This window comes from Rhincodon typus, chromosome 14, assembly GCF_021869965.1.
Source record: "Rhincodon typus isolate 14 chromosome 14, sRhiTyp1.1, whole genome shotgun sequence".
NCBI classification, from domain to species: domain Eukaryota; kingdom Metazoa; phylum Chordata; class Chondrichthyes; order Orectolobiformes; family Rhincodontidae; genus Rhincodon; species Rhincodon typus.
Genome location: NC_063345.1, coordinates 41,852,114 through 41,860,906, shown reverse-complemented (window position 1 = coordinate 41,860,906; position 8,793 = coordinate 41,852,114). Strand labels below are relative to the sequence as shown.

General features: G+C 38.1%; 1 protein-coding gene across 2 annotated transcripts in view; it reads left to right on the top strand.

Annotated features, from left to right (window-relative positions):
- zdhhc9 (zinc finger DHHC-type palmitoyltransferase 9) overlaps window positions 1-8,793 on the top strand; it is an 83,642-nt gene that overhangs the window by 22,167 nt on the left and 52,682 nt on the right. The gene's annotated exons all lie outside the window — the stretch shown is intronic.

Here is an 8,793-nt window from a genome sequence, read left to right as displayed (position 1 = left end):
TGTGTTGATGTGTTGATGTGTTGATGTGTTGATGTGTTGATGTGTTGCCTTCTTGAACCACAGCATAATCGAGGTAGGTAATGGCCTAGTGCTATTGTTGATAGACTATTAATCCAGAGACCCAGGGGACTCCGGTTCGAATCTCACCAGGGCAGATAGCAGAATTTAAATTTAATAATAATCTCTAGTTGAGTCTAGTGATGACCATGAAACCATTGCTGGTTTTGTCAGGGGAAAAACCTATCTGGTTCACTAATGTCATTAAGGGAAGGAAATCTGCCATCTGGCCTACATGTGATTCCAGACCCACAGCAATGTGGTTGACTCTTAATTGCCCATTGGGCAATTAGGGATGGACAATAAATGCTGGTCCAGCCAGCAATGCCCACATTCTATGAATGAATAAAATGCTGGAAATAGACCCACAAAGCCATTAAGAGGGTTTCAGGGGTGTGTGTTGGTTTGTCCCAGACTGCTTTGCAGAGGAGTTACTAGAATTTCAGTAGAATCTAATAGTAATATTATATGAAACAATCATGTTCTTATTTCTGCTTACCTTGCCACTTACTTTTGTCTCATCTGTGTATCCTTTTCCAATAATACTACAAGGGTGTATCTGTACAAATAAAGTCTGAGCCTGCATTGAGAACTTTGACATGACTAAGACTGCTCTGATACTATTTTGTGTATTTTAGTAAGGAGTATGGATAAGTCCATGCCAATTAGCATGAAAATCTGCAGCAAACTGCTCTTCAATTAAACAGACCTCTTGAACGTTGGCAGCTATGCCTTCAGCTGATTAGACATCAAGCTCTGAAACCTCTTCCTAAACCTTCCTGCATCTCTCATCTTTGAAAGAAGCATCTTACAAAAGAAATAATTCAAAACCCATTTTGTGTCTTAACATCACTATTCAGATAGTGCGGTGTCAAATATTGTGATGCTGGTCATGTAACCCACCTTTGGGATGTTTCACAATGTTAAAATATTTAAATACAGCTATGAATAAGAGATAAGAGTATGGTGCTAGAGAAATACAGCAGGCCAGGCAGCATCAGAGGAGCAGGAAAGTTGATGTTTTGGGTCAGGACACTTCTTCAGAAATTTAAGTACAGCTGATTTTTGTCTTTTTTTTTTTTTTAGACCCACTTTTCTCCAATGTATAGTGCGTTCATGTCTGACAAGTTTCAGATGGGAGATTTCATCAGATTTGTTTTCTTTCTGCCTGTTATAAAAATCAAAAGACTTTTTTTTTTGTTCACTCTGCTTCCTATAGCCCAAATACTGTCTTCAAAGAAATGGTCAAGATAAAATGCTATGAATATTTACTGTGAAGGTGCTTCATATGACTTAACAGACCAATGGTAATTTTCAGTTTCTGGGTCACAGCATTTTGTTTTGGCTACATGCAATGTTAAATTTGGAGAATAAAGACTTTTTTTTTGAAGGAATTGGCTAGAGGTAGCTGTACTGGGAGTGGTGAACTGCAAGCTGCATCCTTTTTGGTCATTCTGTATTCTTTATCGTTCAGCCTGGTTTCCTGCATGCATAGCAATTTTTCTTTAGTGCTTTACAATGTTACCATTATGGACCTCCTAGGAAATTGCTGCTGCTTTTTAAATATTGGAAACTTCACTCTTCGTGTGAACCACATGCATCCTCTCTATTTTCCTACCCCAATGAAATACTGAAGTTCACATTGGGTCTTGTGCATTGAGAAGCCGGGAGTTGACTTGTGCAATGTCTTTCTGCAGTTCATGGAACAGAAGTCAATTTTTGACTTGAGCTGCCTTGGCAATCACCATTTTCAAATAGTCTCTCCCACCCACATGTACGTTTTCTTTGTGTCTCGCGTTTGCTCCAGCTTGCACTGAGGACTTATAAGGAGGAGGGTTTACCAGTTGGGGATAAGTAGAATGAACATTGACTTTTTTTTAAAAATGTGTTTTTAAACTTCATCAATTTAAGAATTGTATGCAGTATTTCAACTTGCAGGGTGCAACATTTCGGTGTTTTCTGAGAGGTTCTTTGGAACCCAAATTCAATTTTTGCGTTGGTTGCAATGGGCAAATCTGATTCACTTAAAGTTGAATTTCAAAAGAATGCAAATGCAGCATTGAACAAGGAATTACTGTACTTAAAAGTTCTTGATACCCAGGACAAAGGAGTGCTCTTGGCACCCTGTTCGCTGTCTTCAGTCCCTTCACACCCTCGCATTCAAGTTGTATGATTTAAGATGACAAACATGAGAATATAGAAATCTAATATAGAAATTTTTTCACTTTGAAATTTCACAACTCTTAAATGAAACCTATACTTTCCTGTTTATCAGTTGATCAAGATTCGTTGAAAGCATTGATGCTTTTTATAAAATGGAGGAACTAAAGTTCATAGGGCAGGATATAAAGTGATAGGCATCAGTGATTCCAGCTTTTCAAAGCTTGTAAATGAAGACCTGGAGGAAGCACCAAAGTGGCTCTGTCTAGAGAGATGTCTTGCAAATGACTACTGTGTTTGAGGACGAGAAAGATATTCTAGAGTTGCACTTGCTTTCTTTCAGAAGTTGGCACTAAAGTTAGGTTTTTAAAAAAAAAAAGCCCTCCCAGGTTAAACAAATGTTGTTTAAAATGTTACTGAAAGATTTTTTTGGATGGAAAGTAAAATGTTCAATAGATTGCCGCTTTCCATATTCCATGTGAATTGCGATCCTTTCTCCTACTTGGCCACACAAACCATGGTTAAAAGTATTGGCAAATTTTTGAAAATATATAAAATTTGGTCAAATTAGGATTTATGTTGCTTCATATCAGATCTTGGCACTTCGTCTCTCACCATCTGTCGTTTTTAAGCTACAAGACCAACAATTTGGCCATTGTTCATTTCATGTTTGGTAACTCTGCAGAAGTAATGATCTCTCTAACTGCTTCTGTTTAATAAAAAATGCTTTTTGCATTGAACAAGTTTTTTGAGGCAAATTTCAGAGATAGTTGCTATGATGCAGCATTGCTAGACTTGTTGAATATTTGCAGCATCCATGGAAACAAATTGTGCAATATCTAAAGTATATCATCTTTAACCAGTATATGTTTAGAGTTGATATTTTCTTGTCAAGTTGCCTGTTATGTTAAACATTTACCATGTTCATGTAGCAATGCGTAAAGATAATGTTAACTGAGAAGCATTTACCTTTTTTATTCTGAGGACAAGTAAGTGTTCTTTTCTTATATTCTGTTAAGTATTCTAAAGGGATCCTGTTGTGGAACAGAAATAGGATCCTTACCCCTGGACTGGGAAGTCTGGGTTCAAATTCCAGCTGCCCTAGAGGTGTGTAATAATATCTGTGGACAGGTTGATTTAGGAAAAATAAGTTTAAATTTTAGGGTGGCACAGTGGCTAACTGGTTAGCAATGCTGCCTCGGTGCCAGGGACCCAGGTTCAATTCCACCCATGGACTGTCTGTGTGGATTTTGCACATTCTCTTCCCCTGGTCTGCATGTGTTTCCTCTGGGTGCTTGAGTTTTTTTTTGTTCCACAACCCAAAAGTGTGTGGGTTAGGTGGGTTAGGTGGATTGACCATGCTAAATTGCCCTGTAGTGAGCAGGCTAGGTGGGATAATCATGGGAAATGCGGGAATAGGGTGGGTCTAGTTGAGATGCTCTTCAGTGGTTCAGTGTGGACTCAATGGACCAAATTACCTGCTTCCACACTGTATGGATTCTATTACTCTTTTCAACGCCGAGTTCCCACTATTTAGCATACAAAGAGTTGTTTGGACTGCATTTTTATTGATTATAAAGAAACAAAAGTTGGTCAATAAAACTACATTTAATGTTAACAAGTTTTTATGCATGGAATTTGCTCAAGAAGATTTCCGGTAATTCAGTCATTATTAATGGAGTGCACTTGCATGCTATTCAGCCAGTAATGTGGCTTGGCATTTAGTTTTTTTTTGATAATTCTACTTGCTGGTTCCTATGTGGTTTTTACAATTCTGATCGAAATCATGTTGAGTTAATAATCTGAAGCCAGAGCTCCATGTGGGAGTTTAAGTACTGCAGATAGGTTTTTTTTTAGAAGTAAGCAGGAAAGACTTTAACAAGTGGCTTTTTTCTGCCATTTCTCTATGTTCTGACTCCTGCCGGAATTTTGGTTTCCTGGCCACTATCAAGTTGTGGGTATCTGATCTAAGTGAGCCTTGATAATGGTGACGGTACGTTATTTGTCTTGCAGCTAATACTTACTATCTTCTGTCTAAATCTGTGCATACTTCTCTCAAAGTTTGTGGATTGTTTTCATGAGTAGGAGCGCAAGCTACCATTTGTTCCCTTTTAGACCTCAACATTCATGGATCAATGATGTCTCCACTACACGCGCAGCTGATCTTAGCATCAGCATAATCAGTTTTTTTTTTTAATTTTTTGAGAAGATTTGTAGCTTGGTCAGTGGATGAGGTTGCAGACTTGCTTGCTGAGCCGGTGTGTTTAATTGCAGTTGTTTTGTCTCCCTGCTAGGTAACATCGTCAGTGCACCTCCGGTGAAGCGTTGGTGTTCTGTCCCGCTTGTTATTTATATGCCTCTGTTTGCTGGGGTGGTTGGTACTACTTACGGTTCCGTTTTTCAGTGGTTTGTATATCCGGTCCAGTTCAATGTGCTTGTTGATGGAGCTCTGGTTGGAATGCCAGGCCTCCAGGAACTCCCTGGCATGTCTGTGTTTGTTTGGCTTGTGCTAACATGGATGTGTTGTCCCAGTCAAACTCGTGTCCTTTGTCAGTGTGTGTATTGAGACCAGTGAGAATTGGTCGTGTCTCTTGGTAGCCAATTGGTGTTCATCTATCCTTTTATTGTCAGTTTTCTTCTAGTTTCTCAGTTCTTGCATGGTATTTTGTATATTACTTTAGTTTTATTGGTTGTGGGTATAGGATCCTTTACATTTTGTTAATAGCTGTTGCAGGGTAGTTGGTTATTCTCTCCTCTTGTGAATTTTATTCTGATGAGGATGGTTCTTTATCAGTGGGTTTCTCCTAGTCTTGTGCATTTGATTATCATGAAGGTGTCATCTACATACCAGTCCCAGAGTTTGGATTGCATAGTGGGGAGCGCTGACTGTTCTGTAATATACAAAATTCCATGCAAGAACTGAGAAACATTACACAGGCCAAACTGGCAATAATGAGCACCAACTAGCCACCAAGAGATATGACCCAATTCTCACTAGTCTCAATGCGCACGGACAAAAAGGCATGAATTTGACTCGGACAACACATCCATGTTAGCACAAGCCAAACAGAGACATGCTAGGGAATTCCTGGAGGCCTGACATTCCAACTGGACCTCCTCCAAAAAACCCATTGAACTGGACCCGATGTACAAGCCATTGAAAAACAGAACCGGAAGTAATACCAACTAATGTATCTAAATAACGAGTGGGACAGAACGCAAATGCTTCACCAGAGGCTCACTGACAAGGTTACCTAGCAGGGTGACGAGACGTCTGCAATCTAACACACTAGTTCAGTGAGCAAGTCCGCAACTTTGTAATCAATTTTGTTATATCACCTTAATTGCCTAGATTTCTGAAAATAGCATTTAGTCTCAACATAGTTTACTCAAATTTGGCTGAAGGACAACGGCCAAAAGAAATTAAAGTTGGGGGCAACAGCTGGTTTTATGTGATGCTGACTTCAAGTGTACTTTGTATTCTGACACATCAGACTGGAGTGAACTTGCCAAGGGCCCCAGGTCATTAACAAGTTTGTTAATGTTTGGGTGTAATGCAATTTGGCATTTACAAAGCTTTGCCTTGATGCCTGGTATCCCAATATTTGTCCAAAACAATGCAGGACTGATTCATAAAAACTAAGATGATTCACTAGGTTAAAGTGCAATAGCACGTGCTCTCAAATTCGTTATTCGTTTATTTTGCATGGATTTTGAGTTAAATGCAAGTGACGTTGTTCCCTTGCGCTCTGGTTGTTGCAATTAAGCAAGCTAGCATGCAAGATGCACCAATCTAGGATTTTCCTGGTCTATGTTCTGCACTTCAGTACATAACCAATGACCCAAAAATACTGATTTAGAAAGTTTGTTTTTAACAAGATGTGTGATGTCATATTTGCTCTTCAGTGAATGTGGTATCATTCCCTGTTGTTTTCGGAACTTAGGTAAATTATTTATGGTTGAAGTTTCATTTATATTGAGGATCAATTCATAATTTTGATAAACACTAACCTGTTTATAATCAACACTTCTTCTTTTAATGTCAAAAAACAAGTATTCGTTGAAGAGTGCTGCACTGGACCTTGTAATAATATTCATTCTTGCTATGTTTTCTGGAAGTGCTGATGGCATAACAAAAATGAAGAAATTAATGACACCTCTATCATTAGTCAACAGACCTTGCATTTTCAGTTGAACTGGTGTTCAAGGTGATGAGTGAACAAAACTTGCAATCATGAGTTTCAAAACAATTGTGGATACATTTTGAATCAAAGTTTTTCTGTGTAGTGAAATATATACTACAACAGAAGTGGAATAAATTAGAGCAGCAACAGCTTAACAGAGCAGTTTCCAATTATTCTACTAAGCTTGTTATTGATCCACTGTTTACCAGTGGTTTAAGGACTTTGCTTCTGATGCTTGTTAAAATACACACATGACATTTGACTCCAAGAAGCTATGTTTTCCATCTGTTCTTATTTGTGAGACAGTAGAATTCAATGACTGCATTAAGAAATGTAATGGAGACCTCCGTTTTGGCCAGCGTGTGAGTGTAGGTTTCGGAAAATATATTGTTTGGCAGGGATATAATTTCAAGGCTGTTGTGCAGTTCTGAGTTTGCGTTCATCAAATTTGTAGAATAATGTGCTAGCCACTTTTTTTTTAAAGTAACTAATCAGTATGCTAGGCTCTTCGTGATGAATAAGTCTTGTACGTAGTTGGGATTATTTGAAACACTTTATATTGCAAGTATGAGAACCTTTTGTAGTACCTTTTTTTTTATTGAAATTCAATCCCCCACAATATCCCTTTTCCTAAAATGTAGTGGCTCATGTCTGATTCAGAACTTGCAGGAAAAGCTGGCTTCTGATTGTATTTACATAACTTTCATATGTTTAAGGAAAGATTTTTCAGTCTGCGTATTCGTTTTTGATGAAAAAAGCTGGCTGGTAACAGTCAATGTTCTGCGCACAAATAAATGGTGACTTGGTGATGGGATACTGGCCTCTGCAGTTATTTCATCGTGTAACGTATTGAACTTGTGTTCCAAAAATGAAGGCTGTGTACCTAACTGAATTGCACCAAACTCCCTGCTAGGCCTTGCATAATCCTTGTCACCACAGTCAATGTCACCAACATCTCAATTCATATTAACTATCTAAGCAGATCCACTTACATGTTCATTTTTAGTTGAGGCATAGCAAAATTGGCTATTTTTTCCAAAGTGTGTAGACTTTGCAATATATGCATACCATGTGATTAATGCATATCTGTTAAACTGGAAAAATGGGCCTCTTATGACTTTTGGTTTTTTTTTGTGCACTTTTTAAACATATTAGCAATGCTCTCAACACTGTGTGGCAACAGATTTGTTCTGTATGACAGACGTGTCTCCTCCCCATCTTTAAAAGCTGCTTCAAAACTTGCCCTGACGTCTTCGTCTTTGTCATTGTATTAGCAAATTGCATCTTCTGATATTTATACATTGCTTTTTATCAGCTAAACTATTGAAATTTTTCCAGGATTTCAATGGAAAATTTAATTTGTCACATGTAGCTACTCCTGCTGGGAAATCTATTGACATGGTAAGCCATACTCTTCTGTCTTGCACCATTCTCACACGTGCACTGTCAGTTGTCTGCCACGAATCTGACATCAGTTGGTTGGCTGCTCTTACGGCTGCACTCCACGCTGCCCTTTTTGCAGCAGTTCTGACGCATCAGAGTTCCTGTCAAATGTCTGAAATGCTGACATTTTCTTTTCTGAATGTCTGTTTGCACTTTTTTTTAGTTCTTGCAATTTCAAGTACCTCTTCATTTGTCTTGCATGATATTTGTAGCAGCCACCTTTTTTACAGGCTGCTATTCCACTGATCTTAACTGTTTTCTGGTTTCTGAGGCATACAGGAAAATGCATTGAATATAGCATCTTAAGAATTTATTTCCTTGTTACAAGCTTGAATTTGCTTTTAACACATCCTTCACCTTCACACAATTTTATTCCTGGTTATCTCCTACCCTCATTCTAACTTTTGTCATATATCTGCTCTGTTTTATCATGTGACCATTTGACCTAATCATTTAGACAAAGTTCTTACTGTGTGTTACCATCCACTTCAATTGTCACCTTATTCCTTTTTGTTTGTATTCTTTACAACTACTTTTCTAAAGTGGTTTTTTTTTTGTCTTCTGTTCAAACTCCATCTATATTCTAAACTCCTACCAGATTGATAATATTTTGTTGGACCTCTTCTGAATCTGCAAGTAGTGCTATTTTTTTGTTCTTGTGTGGAATGTGGGTGCCACTGACCAGGCTGGAATTTGCCCATCTGAATGTCTGTCTGTGATTTGACTGGCTTGCCAGGCTAGCCAGGCTAATAGAGAAGGCAATTAAAATTTAGTTACTTTTTTCTGCATCTGGAAATAGATGAAGTTTAAAAAAAAAAGGTCTCAAAGTACATGAGTGAACCAGATGAAATTTCACTAGAATCAGTGACTGCCTTTTTAGTCTAGCTTTTTAAAATTCAATTTTCATTCATATTTCTTCATTAGTCAGATGTCCACACGTCATTAGTTT